Below are 19979 nucleotides of genomic sequence, written 5' to 3'. Positions count from 1 at the left end.
ACAGTTTTTTGTTACAAACTTGGTATTTTTGCATTTTAAAAGTAATATTTTATCAAAAAACTCACTCCATTTCGTTTATATCAAGCACTGTTTCTGACTGTAAATCTTTAATAAACCACATTTTGAAGTTTCATTATAAAAATGTAATATAGTATAAATATCAATGTGTAAATTAACAAAAAAAAAAACAATTGGTGTTCGGTCGGAGCAGGGATTGAACCCACGACCCTTTGCATTCATGGAGACATGCTAACCACTGCTCCACGTTGCCAACACATGTATGTTTCTGTTAAATAATGTTATGTTTGCATGGGCTCGTGGGCGCTACAAACTATGCTATATAAATGTAACTTATAACGATAATTGTCTACTGGTGACTATAACATCTACGTAGCCCAGTGGTAGTGTGTTGGCTTACAAACTGCATGGTCCTCGGTTCGATTCTCCGTCCAGGTGAAAGGTAAAATTTAAAAAAAAACAAGTACATACGGCCGCAAGTTCGGCCAGGCCGAATCTTATGTACCCACCACCATGGATTGCGTAGAAACTTCTACGAAAGACTGTGATTTAGTCCATACATGGTATATATTAGACAATAAAGTTATGTATAGTTAAGTCTACAAATAATTACGAATCGATATGGACTTTTTGTACGTAGAGAGCAAGAATTGAAATATGGGGGTCGCTTATATGGGGGCTATATACAATTATGAACTTGATATGGACCAATTTTTGTGTGATTGGGGATCGATTTATCTGAGGGCCATATATAACTATAGACCGCTATGGACCTAGTTATGGACTGATAGGAACCAATTCCTGCATGGTTGTTGGATACCATATACTAACATCACGTACCAAATTTCAACCGAATGGCAAGAATTTTGCTCTTCCAAGGGGCTCTGGAGGTCAAATCTGGGGATCGGTTTATATGGGGCCTATATATAATTATGGACCGATATGGACCAATTTTTGCATGGGAGTTTGAGGCCATATATTAACACCACATACCAAATTTCAACTGAATCAGATGAATTTTGGTCTTCCAATAGGTTCCGGAAGTCAAATCTGGTGATCGGTTTATATGGGGGTTATATATAATTATGAACCGATGTGGACCAATTTTTGCATGGTTGTTAGAGACCATATACTAACATCACGTACAAAATTTCAGCCGGATCGGATGAAATTTGCTTCTCTTAGCGGCCTCGCAAGCCAAATCGGGGGATCGGTTTATATGGGGGCTGTATATAATTATGGACCGATGTCGACCAATTTTTGCATGGTTGTTAGAGACCATATACTAACACCACGTACCAAATTTCAGCCGGATCGGATGAAATTTGCTTCTCTTAGAGGCCTCGCAAGCCAAATCGGGGGATCGGTTTATATGGGGGCTATATATAATTATGGACCGATGTAAACCAATTTTTGCATGGTTGTTAGAGACCATACACTGACACCATGTACCAAATTTCAGCCGGATAGGATGAAATTTGCTTCTCTTAGGGGCCACGCAAGCCAAATCGGGGGATCGGTTTATATGGGGGCTATATATAATTATGGACCGATGTGGACGAATTTTTGCATGGTTGTTAGAGACCATATACTAACACCATGTACCAAATTTCAGCCGGATCGGATGAAATTTGCTTCTCTTAGAGGCCTCGCAAGCCAAATTTTGGGGTCCGTTTGTATGGGGGCTATACGTAAAAGTGGACCGATATGGCCCATTTGCAATACCATCCGACCTACATCAATAACAACTACTTGTGCCAAGTTTCAAGTCGATAGCTTGTTTCGTTCGGAAGTTAGCGTGATTTCAACAGACGGACGGACGGACGGACGGACGGACGGACATGCTCAGATCGACTCAGAATTTCACCACGACCCAGAATATATATACTTTATGGGGTCTTAGAGCAATATTTCGATGTGTTACAAACGGAATGACAAAGTTAATATACCCCCATCCTATGGTGGTGGGTATAAAAATTATAAAATTGAATAATTTCTTTAAGATTATTTGTATTACAGAAAAAGGTGCCAAGAACTAAAAAATTTCGTGGAAGGGAAAATTATGTTAGGGAATGAGCACAATCTTCTATGGGGAAAATTTTTCCAAGCATATAATATTTTTGGGCTCAAAATGCTTCCAAACATATAATATGTTCACATTAAACAAATATATTAATGTTTCGGCAGTATCCAATAATGTATGTGCTTCCTGCAAAATATGTTTGGAACATATGTTAGAGAGGCATTTTTGTTTTGAGGGTGTAGGATCTATAAAATTAAAATTAAGATACAGATCTCATCGAATTTTCATTCTATTTTTCCGGTATATTAATAAAGCTATTCACACTGAAAAAAAAAGCATGCCTGGTTCCAAAGATTTTGTCTTTACTTTAACAATTTTGGTATTGATTCCGAGCCAAAGAAGCGGATAATTCAAGTAAGGATACTTTTAAGACACAATTCTCTTTGAAATTTGGGTTTTGTGTACTTGACTCTAGGAAGAAAATTTTAATCTTTCGCTTCTTCAGATTTTTTTCTTCATATGCTATCAAAGTCCAAAGTACAAGTTAAAGACAACTTTATTTTCCAAATTCAGACACGACTTCCAGTAGAAATTATGCTGTGTTTCATGTAAAAAACGTCTTTAGAATAAAGTGTTGAAAAACATGTCCTATTTTTGAACGAGTTTTTGCTTTGTAGTCAAGATGCAAAAAGACAACAAATTTAAGGACAATTTAATTAATTTTAAAGAATTTTTCTGAATTATTAAAGTCAAGTTGACCTTAGCCCAAAAAAATTTTCTTTCATGTTATGATACCCATTTTTAAGTCAAATCACTTATTAATAAGGACAACACGACTTCATTGAAAAGTTTATCGACTTTTGGACAAGGAAAAAACTTTATATTAGAGAAATGCGTCTTCTACGCTAAACAAAAACTGCATTCGTATTTTAAGGACATGAAATCTTTGGTCTCACGACAATATTTTGTTCAGTGCACGTATAAACAAATGCCAGTTTAAAAATCCAAATTATAACGGATACTTCAAAGTAAAAAGTGTTTTCTTAATTCAAAAAAAAAAACAAAGATGCTAAATTCTCAAAATAAGTCTTAGCCTATATTTGAAGCGGTTTTTAAACCTTAACATGCAATATTTCAGTAAACTTAAGGACAATTTCTTTAAATCAAAAATACGTTTCTTTACTTTGAGAGAAATTTGCCATTTATTTATTGAATTTAAAACATAGAAAAAAATTCTCCACACGCAGAGAAGGAATATGATCACCTCAACCATGTTTCAAGAGCAAAATGTTATTTTTGGATGGTGATCATGTAACATGTTTATGGCAAAAATGTTCTTTTCTCGCCAAAAATAATATGCTTGCCTAAATCAATCACATAATCTCCAAGAAAATAACATGGTTGCGACAAACATGTTACATGGTCACCATTCAAAAATAACATTTTGCTCTTGAAACATGGTTGAGATTATCATATTCCTTCTCTGGGTGCAGAGTTTTCATTATTTTGCCCCATCCTTCAAACATGCTGCAAAAAAGCGTGGCCGAATTTAAAAGGCAATCAAAGAAGTTTCTTCATTTTACAAAAAAGGAAATAAACTTTTCAATTGTTTTAGCTGCAAAACTCGAACTTAATGCCCGCATTTATATTTGAATGTGCCCGTCAACTCCTCTTGGACTAAATAAAGAAGAACTAAACTTTGTTTTTATACCCTCCATCATAGGATGGGGGTATATTAACTTTGTCATTCCGTTTGTAACACATCGAAATATTGCTCTAAGACCCCATAAAGTATATATATTCTGGGTCGTGGTGAAATTCTGAGTCGATCTAAGCATGTCCGTCCGTCCGTCCGTCTGTTGAAATCACGCTAACTTCCGAACGAAACAAGCTATCGACTTGAAACTTGGCACAAGTAGTTGTTATCGATGTAGGTCGGATGGTATGAAAAATGGGCCATATCGGTCGACTTTTACGTATAGCCCCCATATAAAGGGACCCTCAGATTTGGCTTGTGGAGCCTCTAACAGAAGCATATTTCATCCGATCCGGCTGAAATTTGGTATATGGTGTTGGTATATGGTCTCTAACAACCATGCAAAAATTGGTCCACATCAGTCCATAATTATATATAGCCCCCATATAAACCGATCCCCAGATTTGGCTTGCGGAGCCAAAAAGTGAAGTAAATTTCATCCGATCCGGCTGAAATTTGGTACATGGTGTAAGTATACGGTCTCTAACAACCATGCAAAAATTGGTCCACATCGGTCCATAATTATATATAGCCCCCATATAAACCGATCCCCAGATTTGGCTTGCGGAGCCTCAAAGAGAAGCAAATTTCATCCGATCCGGCTGAAATTTGGTACATGATGTTGGTATATGGTCTCTAACAACCATGCAAAAATTGGTCCATATCAGTCCTTAAATATATATAGCCCCCATATAAACCGATCCCCCGATTTGGCTTACGGAGCCTCTAAGAGAAGCATATTTCATCCGATCCGGCTGAAATTTGGTACATGGTGTTGGTATATGGTCTCTAACAATCATGCAAAAATTGGTCCACATCGGTCCCTAATTATATATAGCCCCCATATAAACCGATCCCCAGATTTGGCTTGCGGAGCCTCAAAGAGAAGCAAATTGCATCCGATGCGGCTGAAATTTGGTACATGGTATTGATATATGGTCTCTAACAACCATGCAAAAATTGGTCCACATCGGTTCATAATTATATATAGCCCCCATATAAACCGATCCCCAGATTTGGCTTGCGAAGTCTCCAAGAGAAGCAAATTTCATTCAATCCGGTTGTAATTTGGAACATGGTGTTAGTATATGATCTTTAACAAGCGTGCCAGAATTGGTCCATATCGGTCCAAAATTATATATAGCCCCCATATAAAACGTTCTCCAGATTTGACCTCCGGAGCCTCTTGGAGGAGCAAAATTCATCCGATCCCGTTCAAATTAGGAACGTGGTGTTAGTATATGGTCGCTAACAACCATGCCAAAATTGGTCCAATCACACAAAAATTGGTCCATATCGGTTCATAATCATGGTTGCCACTAGAGCCAAAAATAGTCTACTAAAATTTTATTTCTATAGAAAATTTTGTCAAAATTTTATTTCTATAGAAAATTTTGTCAAAATTTTATTGCTATAGAAAATTTTGTTAAAATTTTATTCCGTTCATAATAAAATTTTCATCATTGTCAAAATATTATTTCTATAGAAAATTTTGTTTAAATTTTATTCGGTTCATAATCATGGTTGCCACTCGAGCCAAAAATAATCTACCAAGATTTTATTTCTATAGAAAATTTTGTCAAAAGTTTATTTCTATAGAAAATTTTGTGAAAATTTTATTTCTATAGAAAATTTTGTTAAAATTTTATTTCTGTAGAAAATTTTGTCAAAATTTTATGTCTACTTTGTCAAACTGAATTATATACGTATTGGATCGATCTTTTTTGATTTGATATATACCACGTATGGACTTACATACAATTTAGAAGATGGTGTTAGGAGGTTTTAAGATACCTTGCCATCGGCAAGCGTTACCACAACTTAAGTAATTCGATTGTGGATGGCAGTGTTTAGAAGAAGTTTCTACGCAATCCATGATGGAGGGTACATAAGCTTCGGCCTGGCCGAACTTACGGCCGTATATACTTGTTGTATATTCTATTGTCTAATTTTTCATTATTTCCTCCTTTTTTCATTGTACTGTCCCAACTCTAAAAACAGTAGTGGTGAAGGGTATAAAAAAGAGTATAGCGCCCTTTTGTTATTTTTATGAATATCCCTTTGTATATTTTGTATATTTTCCGTGTTTTTTTTTAATTTCCTTTGCCTGAATATATTGACTTACTTACGTTCCGATTTCTTTTAACGAATCAAGAAAAAATTGTGCCCATATTGCCAAAATGATAAACAGAGCACATGTCCACACATACATAAAATGCTGCTCTCAAGGCGAAAACACATGCTGTTTTTTTTCAAATGTCTATTCTCTTGGTTCTGAATGTCTATTCTCTTTACTCCGAATACTCATGCTAATATTCAAATTAAATAATATTTAGACTTAAGCATATCAAATTTTTGGCCTTATCATAAAACAGTTTTCCGAAATAACATATGTTACAAGCGGTTTCACAGAAATTGCTCTCTTTTCATTCTCTCGCTGTGTTATGTTGATATCTTTCGTCAACCCTCCCATCTCGGTATCTTTCTCTATACTCTCTCGCGCTCTCTAAATAAAATATCTCAACATATATATGTTTACTCGAAATTTGTAAATTTATTCATGCCCAAACATAATATATTCGAACATATTAACATATGTGTCCCAAACATTTAGTGTTAGTTTAGGAACATTACATATTTGCACTTAAATATATTGAGTTTAAAAATTGTGCCCGAAACACATTTTGTTTATATCGGAACATATGAAAAAGATATTTTTCTAACAATGTACCTATGATGACTAGATCAGATTCTGGATTTATAAGAACCATTTTTGGATGAGTTTTTTGGGGAATCATAAACATCTCGTGTAAGTGTGCAAGAAAAATGATGAATTGACGCTTTGATTTGAAATCTAAAATCTGAAGATTTCTATCCCTACTATCCAAATGATTACGAGAGGTAAAATCGGGAAATTTTACATTCAGTTTGAAGCAATTTTCATGACCAGAGCTCCTTCTATACCTTGAAGAAGTGAAATCGGTCTATATGGCGGCCCTAGAAGCCCAAGAAGTAAACTAGGAGATCGGTCTATATGGGGGCTATACCAAAACATTGACCGATACACCCCATTTTCGACACGCCTATTTACGCTCCCAAAACACCTCTAGATTTCCAATTTCAGGCAAATCGGATAGACGCTCAAGAATTAAATCGAAGATTGGTCTATATGGAGGCTATACCAAAACATGGACCGATACTCGCCATTTTTGGCATAATGTTTTTTTTTTTTTTGTTAATGTTTCCAAAAGCTTTGTTTTAGCACATAATCTTCTTTATATTTACTTTCATAATTTATTATGGTTGTAAATCTTGTAATAAGTAAATAAATATAACTTTGTTATTACGTTTGGGACACATCAAAATATCGGACTCAGACCCCATAAAGGACTTATATTCTAGGTTGTGATGATATTCAAGCACGATTATTCGTCATCTTAATACCTTTCATTTAAGTACGAACAACGATATAATCGTACATTTCTACTTTGTTTAGTGAAAAAAGAGCGAAAAACTAAAAATAACGGGATATCTCAAAAAATTTTAAACATTTTTTTCGAATTCAGCAGATCAAAATACATAAGAAAAGTCGACTTTTTTCAGTGTAAACTAGTGTAATTAATTGCAAAAAAAATAACTGTTCATTATCATGTGATTTTTTCTTCTTACAACAAACTTAAGATTATAGACAAATTGCAAAGATGAATAACAACGAAGAACAACTGCTACTTAATTTTCTGTCAGTTGGTATCAATTTAAATTCTATAACCACAAAAATCCAATAGCCGAGTCCGAGCGACGTTTTACATTGGGATGAAACCATTTAGAGAAGCTTTGAAACACTCACCACCAATATTACTGGAAGGGGAAAATCTTTTTTGGTGGTTTGTCGAAACTGGGATTGAACCCATCACCCTTTGTATGCAAGGCGGGCATGCTAACCATTGCGGTGCCTCCCGCGTAAGGCGCACGATGTAAAAATTGAATCATGCATCATTTTTTAACACTTCCTTTGTATGCGACTTTAGTCGCATGCGTGTGACAAAAGTCGCATATTTCGGATATTTTAAAAAAGTCGCATAGCGCCAGAAAGGTTGCAAAATGCGACTAAAATCGCACAACGATAATACTGTTCGGCACACCTATTTGTGGTCCTAAAATACCACTGCCTGAATTTATTCTGATAATTGGTTGATAGTTTTGCTGCAAGTAGATGATGCTGATGAGGAATGTGATAATTCCGAAACGTGCGTCCATCCAACCATCTTGCAGTCTATAGGGCTTTGCCCAAATAAATGTGACAAACATTATTTTCCTCTGTTGGTTAAGCTACACTTGTAGATTAGCCAATGCATGGTTTTAAGCTGAAATCACAAAAAAAAACTACAAGTCCTAAAATACCTTTAGATTTCCAAATTCAGGCAAATCGCATAAAAACTACAGTTTCGAGGGGCCTAAGGCCCCAAATTTTTCTCCATGAGTAAGAACAATACACTTTTTATATACACCTAGAACTCGGTTTGGGGTCGTTTCATTTTGCGTTGTTTCGAAGTTGTGTCGCTGTTGAATAGTACTAGTTTTCACTTTGCGTCGTTAGATTTTCAAAGTTGAGTTATTATCTATCTTCAATCTTTGTACAGTTTGCCATAGAAACTTATAATTGACTTTACGTCGTTTCAGTTTGCGTCGTGTTTTTTTGGAACGTATCTGCGACGCAAAGCGAGGTCTAGGTGTAGTTGTAAATCGATATTTTGATGTGATAAAAACGGAATGACAAATTTAAACGAAAAAATTCAAGTGATAAATAAAATTATAAATAAAATTATAAATACTTAATTTTTACACATGACTAATTTAAGAAGAAATTATACACTAAAGGGTGATACGGTCAAAATTTGGTCAATATGAACTTGACGTATTTCTTTCAATTTTGCATTTAAAAAACCTGAACACCCCTCATTTTGAAGGTGTGTGTATGTAGAATGTTGCTCCTATTTTGATTTTGGAATTCACTCTTCAGTTGTCAAAATGCCGTCCAAGCAAGAAGAGCAGCGTGTCAAAATTTTGCTCGCGCATCGCGAAAATCCGAGCTACTCGCACGCAAAGCTGGCAAAATCGCTAAAAGTTGCCAAATCAACCGTTACAAATATAAATAAAGTGTTTGGGAACTTTGTCGACAGCCAGGAAGTCTGGATCGGGGGGAAATCGAAAACCGGAAGCCGCTGAGACGACAAAGAGAGTTGCCGGTAGTTTCAAGCGAAACCCTAACCTCTCTCTCCGAGATGCCGCAAATAAGCTGGGTGTATCGTCTACAACCGTGCATCGAGCCAAAAAACGAGCCGGACTATCGACTTACAACTATCGACTATCGACTTACGACGGCCAAAGCGCGATCCCGGAGGCTGTACACGACGATACTGACGAAGTTTGACTGCGTGGTAATGGACGACGAAACCTACGTCAAAGCCGACTACAAGCAGCTTCCGGGACAGGAGTTTTATACGGCAAACGGAAGGGGAAAGGAAGCAAATATTTTCAAGCACATAAAACTGTCAAAGTTCGCAAAGAAATATCTGGTTTGGCAAGCCATCTGTACCTGTGGCTTGAAAAGCAGCATTTTCATAGCTTCCGGGACTGTCAACCAAGAAATTTACGTGAAAGAGTGTTTGAATAAACGCCTGCTGCCTTTCCTGAAGAAACACGGTTGTTCCGTACTGTTTTGGCCGGATTTGGCATCTTGCCATTACGGTAAAAAGGCCATGGAGTGGTACGCCGCCAAGAACGTGCAGGTGTTCCCAAGGACAAGAACCCTCCCAACACGCCAGAGCTCCGCTCAATTGAGAAATACTGGGCTATTGTCAAGCGGAACCTAAAGAAGACCAAAAAAACTGCTAAGGACGAGCAGCAGTTCAAGGCAAACTGGCTTTCTGCGGCGAAGAAGGTGGACAAGGTGGCTGTACAAAATCTGATGGTAGGTGTCAAGCGTGAGGCCCGGCAATTCGGATTTGGAAAGGCGAAAGCCTAACTGAACATTTTTCCTGAATTGTATACTAATTGAACTTGAAAAAGAAATTTAATTTGATTTTTTAAATAAACGATTTCACCGCGTTTACACGCGTTTTCCCTTGACCAAATTTTGACCGTATCACCCTTTACATTTATACACTCAAAAAAGTGTCAACCCACTAGGAAAATATGGAAAACTTTCACTAAACTATATTACAAATTCAAGAAATTTTATTAGACATAATTATTTTGGAAAACTATTGGAGTTCACAAAAGAAATTCGGAACGATTTTGTGGGAAATACGAATTTAGTAAATCTTTATAATATTTAATTTTTCCTAACGTTAAGTAAAATGTATTAATTTAAAATAAAATATGAACAAATTTAGTAAAATCGTGTACTTCATTTGTAAAAACAAAAAACTTTTTTCTAATTTTTAGTTCATGTCATTAAAGTAAGCAAAAAACTAATTAAAATAAGGAAGATTTTTTACATTCGACAAAATTTAACTTCTAAATCGTGCCTATGTACATAACTGTCATCTTGCACATATATTCCATATGCCAGTTATAAACTTAACTGCTGAAAATTTTTCAGTTAAAGTTAACCAGAGAAAAGATATTTTCATTTTTCTTTCTGTTAACTGGTAGTTAACGCTTAACGGAGCTACATGAAAATGGCCGTAAATCGGCTATAGAAATTTTCGTTTAATTTCAGGTTAGGTTAGGTTAGGTTAAAGTGGCAGCCCGATTAATTTTCAGGCTCACTTAGACTATTCAGTCCATTGTGATACCACATTTAACTAAAAGTACCTATTACATATGGGCACTTCTAGTCTTAACCACTGAACCTTCTCTATTATTTACTTTTGTGGACCCAAACACATTGCTCCAAAAACATTAACAAACTGCTTAAGTTAACGTTTTCCAGGTCAGCCAGTAATCTAAAGCTATATGCTCCTAAAATTCGCTTACGCCTTACACAAAAAGCAGGACACTCACACAAGAGGTGTTTAATGGATTTCTTTTCCTCCACATCATGACAGCTTATACAATAGTCATTATACTTCACACCTATAGTTTTTGCAAATTCGCCTATCAGGCAGCGACCCGTTATAGCAGATATCAGGAGTGCTATCCGACGCCTTGAGAACACTAGCATATCTAATGTGCGGTTTAAGTTTAAATGGGACCATATTTGCTTGGTGTCGTTACAACCCTTGCAATTTTCCCATCGAATATTGGCCATCATAACAGCCTTCTCACGCAGTAAGAGCTTGCAGGTGGCCAGAGGCATAACAAAACAGATTGTAGTTCCCCTGGAATATGTAAGGTAGTTTCTAGCTTTGCTAACACATCTGCTTCGCAGTTCCCCGGTATGTTCCTATGGCCAGGCACCCATATTAGGTGAATATTGTACTGCTCGGCCATCTCGCTGAGAGATTTGCGGCAGTCTATGGCCGTTTTCGAGTTAAGGAACACAGAGTCCAAGGATTTTATTGCAGGTTGACTGTCTGAGTATATATTAATGCCAATATTTGTTGGAACATTACTTCTCAGCCAATTCACCACCTCTCTTATTGCCAATATTTCAGCCTGAAAAACACTACAGTGATTAGGTAATCTTTTCGCTATTCGAATTTCCAGATCTTTAGAATATACTCCGAACCCCACTTGTCCATTCAATTTGGAGCCATCAGTATAGAAATCTATATATCTTTTATTCCCCGGGGTCTGTGTACACGACGCCTCACTGTTGGGAATTAGAGTTTCAAACTTTTTGTCGAAAAGTGGTTTTGCCAGGGTGTAATCCACTACGTAAGGCACATCTGGCATTACTTTGAGGACCGAACTATGACCGTACATTTTTTCCGACCACAGCGATAGCTCGCGCAACCGCACAGCCGTTGTTGCAGCTGACTGTTTGGCCAAAATGTCTAAAGGCAATAGATGCAGTATGACATTACGGGAGTCTGTTCCTGTCTTACTAAATGCGCCTGAGACACATAAGCTCGCCATACGCTGAACTTTATCTAAACAAGTCGGTTTCTGAAGTGCCGGCCACCAGACTACAACACCATATAGCATTATAGGTCTAACTACTTCCGTGTATAGCCAATGCACAATTTTTGGTCTTAGTCCCCACTTTTTCCCTATTGCCTTTTTGCACGAGTACAAAGCTACCGTTGCTTTTCTCGCCCTCTCTTCAATATTAAGCCTAAAATTCAGCTTCCTGTCCAAAATAACGCCAAGGTATTTTGCACACTCACCAAAGGGAGTTTCAGTACCCCTAAGGAAGGGAGCCACCGTGGTGCAATGGTTAGCATGCCCGCCTTGCATACACAAGGTCGTGGGTTCGATTCCTGCTTCGACCGAACACCAAAAAGTTTTTCAGCGGTGGATTATCCCACCTCAGTAATGCTGGTGACATTTCTGAGGGTTTCAAAGCTTCTCTAAGTGGTTTCACTGCAATGTGGAACGCCGTTCGGACTCGGCTATAAAAAGGAGGTCCCTTGTCATTGAGCTTAACATGGAATAGGGCAGCATTCAATGATAAGAGAGAAGTTCACCAATGTGGTATCACAATGGACTGAATAGTCTAAGTGAGCCTGATACATCGGGCTGCCACCTAACCTAACCTACCCCTAAAGAAATGGGCCTAACCGTGGGAGTTTTGCGATCTTTGCAGTACATGACTAGTGCTGTCTTTGCTGGATTTACACCAAGACCATTATCTTTCGCCCATTTCTCAGTCATCCGGAGAGCTCTCTGTATAATATCTCTGATTGTGGATGGGAATTTTCCCCTGACTGCTAGCACCACATCATCTGCGTATGCCACCACTTTTATCCTTTCTTTTTCTAGGGAAACCAGAAGGTTGTTTATAGCAACATTCCAAAGAAGAGGTGATAGAACTCCTCCTTGGGGAGTGCCTCTGTTCACATACCTTTGTATGTTTGCTTGTCCTAGTGTGGCTGAAATGCGTATCTCCCTTAGAAGTTCGTCTAACAGCCTAAGTATACCTGGATCAACATTCAGAGTTGTCAGTCCATTTAATATCGAGCTCGGATGGACATTATTGAACGCCCCTTCGATGTCTAGAAACGCCACGATTGTGTATTCTTTGACAGATAGTGAGCTTTCAATAAAGCTGACTAGTTCATGCAATGCGGTGTCAGTCGACCTGCCCTTCGAGTATGCATGCTGTCGTTTCGAGAGCAAACTTGAATCCACGCTAGTTCCAAGATACATGTCTATCATCCTCTCCAGAGTCTTAAGTAAGAATGAGGATAAGCTGATTGGTCGGAAATCCTTCGCACTCGAGTGAGAGGCTTTTCCTGCTTTAGGTATGAAGACGACTTTTGTTTCCCTCCACTTTTCTGGAATATATGCTAAGTTTACACATTGGACGTTGTCCAATTTCCCTCCGATATTTTAATGAAACCTGGAGCGGTGTTAGTGGATGCTAATACCTTCCGTAGTCTGGAAGCCTCTGACGTATTCTCAATACTGCTACAGTAATCATCCCAAGAGTTTTGTTGAGACCTTCTCAGTTCTCGTTTATATGTTCTCAGATTCATCTTGTAAGTGTCCCAATCCTCCGGAGCTCTTGTGGACTTTGCTTTGTTAAAGAGCTTCCTGCAGGATTTCCTCATATTACTTAACTCCGTAGTCCACCATGGCGGCCGATTTTTTCCCCTTGGCTTTCCTCTAGGGCAAGCAGCTTTCAGTGAAATGTTGAAGGCCTTAGTAATCCGCTCCACTGCGTGTTCGATATCTTGCACAGTACTCATATTTGTCTCCGGCAATTCCGGTATCATCAAATTGAACGATTCCCTATACCTATTCCAATCAGCTTTCCTAACATTTGGCGGAAATATGGTCTTTGAAGTACGAACAGCCAATCTGAAACTGATGTAGCGATGATCTGAGAAGCTATGTTCCCTCAAAACTTGCCACTCAGATATCTTATCATTCAGTTCCGGAGAGGTCAACGTGACGTCCAAAACCTCTTGGATTTTTTCGTCGACGAAAAAAGGACGCCATTTAAGAAAAACATAGAAAATACTTTCGAAATTTAATTTCTTAACTAATTCCTGTCAGTTTTAGGTTTAAGTAGCAGCTAGTTTTTTTTTTTTTTTTTTTTGCAGACTAACTTAGACTATTTAGTCCAATGAGAAATAATTCCTTGTTCAATTTGTGTTTCTAATTTCGTGCAAGCTAACTTTAACTATACCCTTCATCGCTACTTTGGTACAGGGTAATTTGGTAATTTGTATGTAACGTGGAGAAGGACCAGTCTTGGACCCATCGTTTAGGTTAGGTTAGGTGGCAGCCCGATGTATCAGGCTCTCTTAGACTATTCAGTCCATTGTGATACCACATTGGTGAACTTCTCTCTTATCACTGAGTGCTGCCCGATTCCATGTTAAGCTCAATGACAATGGACCTCCTTTTTATAGGCGAGTCCGAATGGAGTTCCACATTGCAGTGAAACCACTTGGAGAAGCTTTGAAACCCTCAGAAATGTCACCAGCATTACTGAGGTGGGATAATCCACCGCTGAAAAACTTATTGGTGTTCGGTCGAAGCAGGAATCGAACCCACGACCTTGTGTATGCAAGGCGGGCATGCTAACCATTGCACCACGGTGGCTTCCACCCATCGCTTAGTATACCGATTGTCGTAGAATTAAATTCTAAGTCGATTTTTCGATGTCCATATATCAGTTTTTTTGTGCAAAGCGCAGTCCGTAGTTTAAATCGGTTCTTACTTCGGTTCAAAGACAATTTCTATTGATTTGGGAAAAATCGGTTTTAGATATAGTATAGCAGACATATATATTTATCACCGATCTTCTTTAAATGTTGTGCATCCGATTTATTGCGAGTCTCGTTAAATTTGCGAGAAAATATCAGCCAAATCGAATCAGACTTATATATATATATATATATATATATATATATATAGCTCCCATACTTATCATCTAATCGACATGCACGTATATAGCCCCAGAGATCAGAATTTTGCTTACCATTTTGCCCACGAAGAACAATTGTTAGTTCACGAAATTTTTATCTATTTTAAAGAAATTTTCTACGATTAAGTAAAACCATTAACATGGTGTAAGTATCGAAAATTTTTATATTTAGCTTCGCTTTTCTTGCTTTTAGTTCGAACGAGTTTAATATTATTCTAATGAGTACTTGACATTAAGAAAAATTAACTATATTCGTTGAAAAATGTACTAAGAACAAAGCAAATTTCTATACTAACAACAAGTTCACTTACCCATACAAAAGTTTCCTTAAAATTGGTTGAAAATTCCTCTGCAGTAATAAACAATGAACTCTCTTGAAGTAAAAAAATGTATTAGAATCTGATTAATGATTTTTTTTTACTTAGCCGTAGAAAATATCTTTAAAATTGAAGTAAAAACTTCGTGCACCAAAGTAATAAAATTAACTTACTGACAGTAAAACTGTCTTAAGGGCCAAATCATGGTCATTTTTATTACCATTTAAGAAAAAATATCATTAAGTTTTATAAAATTGAACTGTCTGGTATGAAAAAAATTTGTAATACGTGTAAGTAAAAACTGGCATGAAACTCTGACCACATCTTTGAAATTTCAAACTATAATAGAGTACACGACTTTAGGTAAAATTTTTAACTAATTTTAAAGAATCGCGTGAACTGCAAAAGAGTTAAAAATACTAATTTATACGAGATTTTCATAAAATTTTTGAAATTTTAACGACCTGTGTAGAAATGCGCTTAACTAAATTGAAGTTCAAAATTTGTCATAAATTACGAGCTACTTTTGCATGTGTAACATTCTAGATATGCTAGACATGCTAAATTTGGTAGATTTATGTTCAGATCTAGATATAGCACCCTAATATATATTTCGAGCGATTTAAACTCATATGACCTCAGATGCAAAAGTTTTACTCCGATTTACTCCACATTCTAACTGGGTATGCCAAATTTGTTTAATAGCAGTTCAGATTTAGATATATGTTATATTTCAAAATTTTACCACAAATGAGCCCATCTTGAACTTCGTATGGCGCTAAAGACATGCATGCAATTTTTAACTCCAATTTGATCGAGGAGGGGACCTCCCCTGTGACAAAACTAAACTTCTCCGATTTATTTGAAATTTACAGAGGACGTGATGGATGGTTACTTAATAATTGTGTGGTACCTGGTTTTTTGATATTTGGACAGGGAGGTGGACCACTCCATTGCCAGACCTTTTGAAAATTGGGCTAAAGTTTTCCGATTTACTTGAAATTTTCAGGGAAGGTTCCAGGGGCATCTAGACAAAGATCCGATACTTTATTTTTCGATATTTTGGGTCTTGTGGGGTGGGGCATCCTCTTTGCCCTACTTGTTTTAAAGTATAGTGAAACAACTAAAACTTTCAGACTTACTGAAAATTTACAGAGAACTTGGGGGATGTTATGAAATTAAGTTGATTAATCTGATTTTGTGATATATTGGGATTATGTCCTCTGATTTGATATTTGGTCAGGGAGGCAGGACCTCCTCTTTTCTGAATTTTTTAGTACAGTGTAATCGCGGTAACGTGAACTAATTAAAATGAAGAGAGTTCGCGTTAACGAACTTTGAAGAAAAGTTCCGAGATGTTCTTTCAAGGAAGGTTGAGCGTGGTTTCCACACTTATTTTTAGATATTTGATCGGGGAAAGGGACGTTCATTTTTACAGGGAACGTGGGATAGAGTATTAAATTAATGCAGGATACGTAATTTTTCAATATATGGTAGGGGGAATGGGGAATACTGAAAAATCTAAACTTCGTCGATTTACTTGAAATTTATCGGGAACGTTGGGTAGTTTATGAAATTAACATAGTGTACGTGATTTTTCGATATATGGACGGAGAGCTTCGAAGTAGAATGAGCCCTTGGCTGATTTTTTCAAAATCCTGCATACAATTTTATGACATTTGCACAGGTAACGTTGATGGTGTTTCATTTACCGCTATATGTTCGGGAAAGGCATCTTCTCCCCCCCCTGTCCCACATATAACAAATGTTAATATGCTCAAGTAGTACTTTTACTTTTTCCGCTTTATCCCGCTTTATTGCCCGCATATTCATGTATAAACTAAAAAGCAAGTTGTCTGATTTGTTTGAAATGTAAGGGATACTTGTGTAGAAACCATGGACTGAAAAAGGAGTACTTCTGTTTTTGTGCTAGACTTTGTCTGACTCTACTCTTTAAAAGTCCTCAATTTTTTTTTTCGAATTTTGTTTCAGAAGGATTAACTCATTGCTCGAAGGATATAGCTGACTAATTTAATGCAAAATCTTCCTAAAAATATGTTTCAGAAGGCGAAGCAAAGCGAGCCACCATATTCGTCCGATTTGGAAAAAATCGTAGCAGAACCCACAATTTGTCTCCCACTATGGTGAGATTCATCCAGATTTACGTATCTATCCCCCGATAAGTCATAAAAGCACAAAAAAATCCACAAAATGCCAGTGAATTGTCGTTCTTTTAACAATACCAAATATGGATTACTGTTTCAAGCGGATCGGATGATCTTTGCTCCACCATATATGGTCCGATATGGCCCCACATCAATAATAACTACTTGTGCCAAGCTAGCTTGTTGTTTGGAAAACGGGCGGGCATCGCAAGATCGTTCATTTTAAGTAAATAAAACAATATTCCCAATATAAAAATTTGCTCGTTTATATATTTATACTATCCCATCAAAAAAAGAGCTTCCAAAAAAGTAGTTTGGATCCCCAATCTGTAATCCGGAAGTAGTGCAAACTTGGATCATCTCCAATGAATTTTGCATGGGCTTGTCATAGGACGGAAGTACTCCCTTTTTGGATCCTTTGCATTGCTTTAGAAGTTGTGCCCTGGAAGTTAATTTGAATGAAGAAATTTAAAAAGCGAAAAAAAAAATGTTCAACCACTTTCATTTTTTTTCATCCATATGTTTTATTACACAATTATTTTCCTATTATCTAATTTTTACAAATTGAAAAATTTGTTCGCTCCGACCAGGGGTTGAACCTGGGTTTGCTGGCACCATAACAGAACGCCTTAGCACATTCAGCCACCAACGCCATTGAACATAAAGCGTCGAAAGGTCAATTCAAATGTTTGTGATATGATCGCAATACGACACCAAGGAATAACATTATAATTGTTTCTCGAGATGTTCTTTATTAGTATGAACGAAAAAATAAGAAACGCAGGTTCAAATCTCATCAGCGGCAATTTTTTTTATTAAATGTTTTTCTAAAAAAATATTTTTTTTATGTCATGCATCGTTTTTATTTTTTATTTTCGGCATATATTTTCGTATAAATATATTTTTTCCATTAAAAATCAACAAAAAAATTAAAAATTCTCGTAATTTGCAAAACTTTCGCAAAAGAACTTCCATGGAAGCGAAAAAGTAAAACGGCACAGGTTCAAATCCCAGCGGGGATGAAATTTATTTTTTTTTTATTATTTTTTACTTTTTTATTAATTTCTATTTTTTTAAGTTTTTTTATTAGTTTTTTCTATTTTTTTGTAAAATTTAATTGCACAAAATTTGCACTTAAAATAACCTGATTGCTTTCTTTCTAATACTTGTCCAAAAGGACTGCATCGGAAGTGGAAAAAATTATTGGGGGATCCCACGATGCGCTTTAGAAGAAATGTTTGTGAAGTTGTCCAAAAGGACTGCATCGGAAGTTGAAAAAACTCGATGGGGGATTCTGGGATGGGCTTTAAAAGAAATGTTTGTGGAACAACTTCCAATTTTTTTTGCTGGGATTCTATGCATTCGCCCATTAATCAAAGAAAAACACATAAGAAAGTGTTACAAAATATATTTTTAATTGAATCAATCAATAAATTAATTCGAAAAAGGGTCCAACTAAATAATTGATTGTCTCTATTAAAACATTAATTGAATTTTACGATCAAAATCTATAACATTTTTAATTGAATCAATTAAAACAATAATAGAAAACTTCGTCGAAAAAGTCAATTGGATCAATCAATTTCGTGATTGAATCAGAACTTTTTGTTATTCGTGCACGGCGTGGATTTAAACATATTTTAATTGTTGTTGCAGTTTATTATTTTTTTTGTTTTTTGGACCACCATCATGGCTTTTAATAACGATTTATGGTGTGGTACACATATATCTCCTACTTTCTACGAATATAGAACTGTATTAAGATCAAATACTTACTACTTTTAAAGTTTATCAGAAATTGTGATCTGCAATGATAAAAAATGCATTTATTTATTAAAATTGTATACAAATTAAACAAAAAAAACATTGTTTTCTATTAATTAATTAAAGATTCTTCGATCTTTATATTCATCAAATGAAAGTAATTCTTCAAACTTTTACACCCAGAAAAAAGTGACCCCTTCTTTAAGTTAAAATGAACTCATTGCGAAGAAAGTTGAACTTCGTATAGCGCCAAAGACATTTTTATTTGTTTGAACGATGTGATTTTAGTAGAAATTAGGTATAACGCATTCCATATATTAGTTAACATTTTTATTTATTTATTGTTTTATTAATATATTAAATATATTTATTAAGAATCAACATCATCGAACTATTAGTTTATTATTCCACTATTTCCAATTTCCATGTAATGTTATCAACCGTAAAACGTAATGTTTTTCTTCTTCTTGTACCTTTCACTTTTAATAAGTTGCTGCCTAACGATTTTGTCCTCCTTTTGCAATTTCAATACCTACAAATAAAAAAAAAATCATAAACCAATTTTTTCACAAAAGGTTAGCGTCCTGAATGTTACCTGATGAATGAAGGGGTTGGTATTCTGTTGGTGTTTTCTTTCTTTGTACACCATCACGAATATTGATATTTACGTTTAATAATTTTCAAAAAACGAACATTTTTCTCACTAATTTAAAATATTATATATATATATATATTATTTGTTATTTAGTATATTATTTTACTATATTATTTTTTTAACAATCTCTCAGTATACCTTAACAACGCGATTCCAACTAAAAAGCAACCCACGCGCAAACATATCGATTACATCGATGACAGGTATCGATTACAGGTATACAAAAAATATATAGGAAAATTCCCTATATTCTAACAAATGTGTTTCCTTAAGTTTTGAAAGGATTGAATAATT

General features: G+C 36.0%; 1 protein-coding gene across 19 annotated transcripts in view; it reads right to left on the bottom strand.

The window, feature by feature from the left end:
• The window catches only part of Shab (potassium voltage-gated channel shaker cognate b), a 559117-nt gene that overhangs the window by 490774 nt on the left and 48364 nt on the right, over positions 1 to 19979 (bottom strand). For all 19 annotated transcript variants that reach the window (XR_012722069.1, XM_075307721.1, XM_075307725.1 and 16 more), the window contains exon 2: positions 19043 to 19071. The gene's annotated coding sequence lies outside the window, so the exon portion shown is untranslated. The remainder of the gene's footprint in view (positions 1 to 19042; positions 19072 to 19979) is intronic.

This window comes from Haematobia irritans, chromosome 4, assembly GCF_050003625.1.
Source record: "Haematobia irritans isolate KBUSLIRL chromosome 4, ASM5000362v1, whole genome shotgun sequence".
NCBI lineage: Eukaryota > Metazoa > Arthropoda > Insecta > Diptera > Muscidae > Haematobia > Haematobia irritans.
This window is presented reverse-complemented; position numbering and strand designations above follow the sequence as displayed.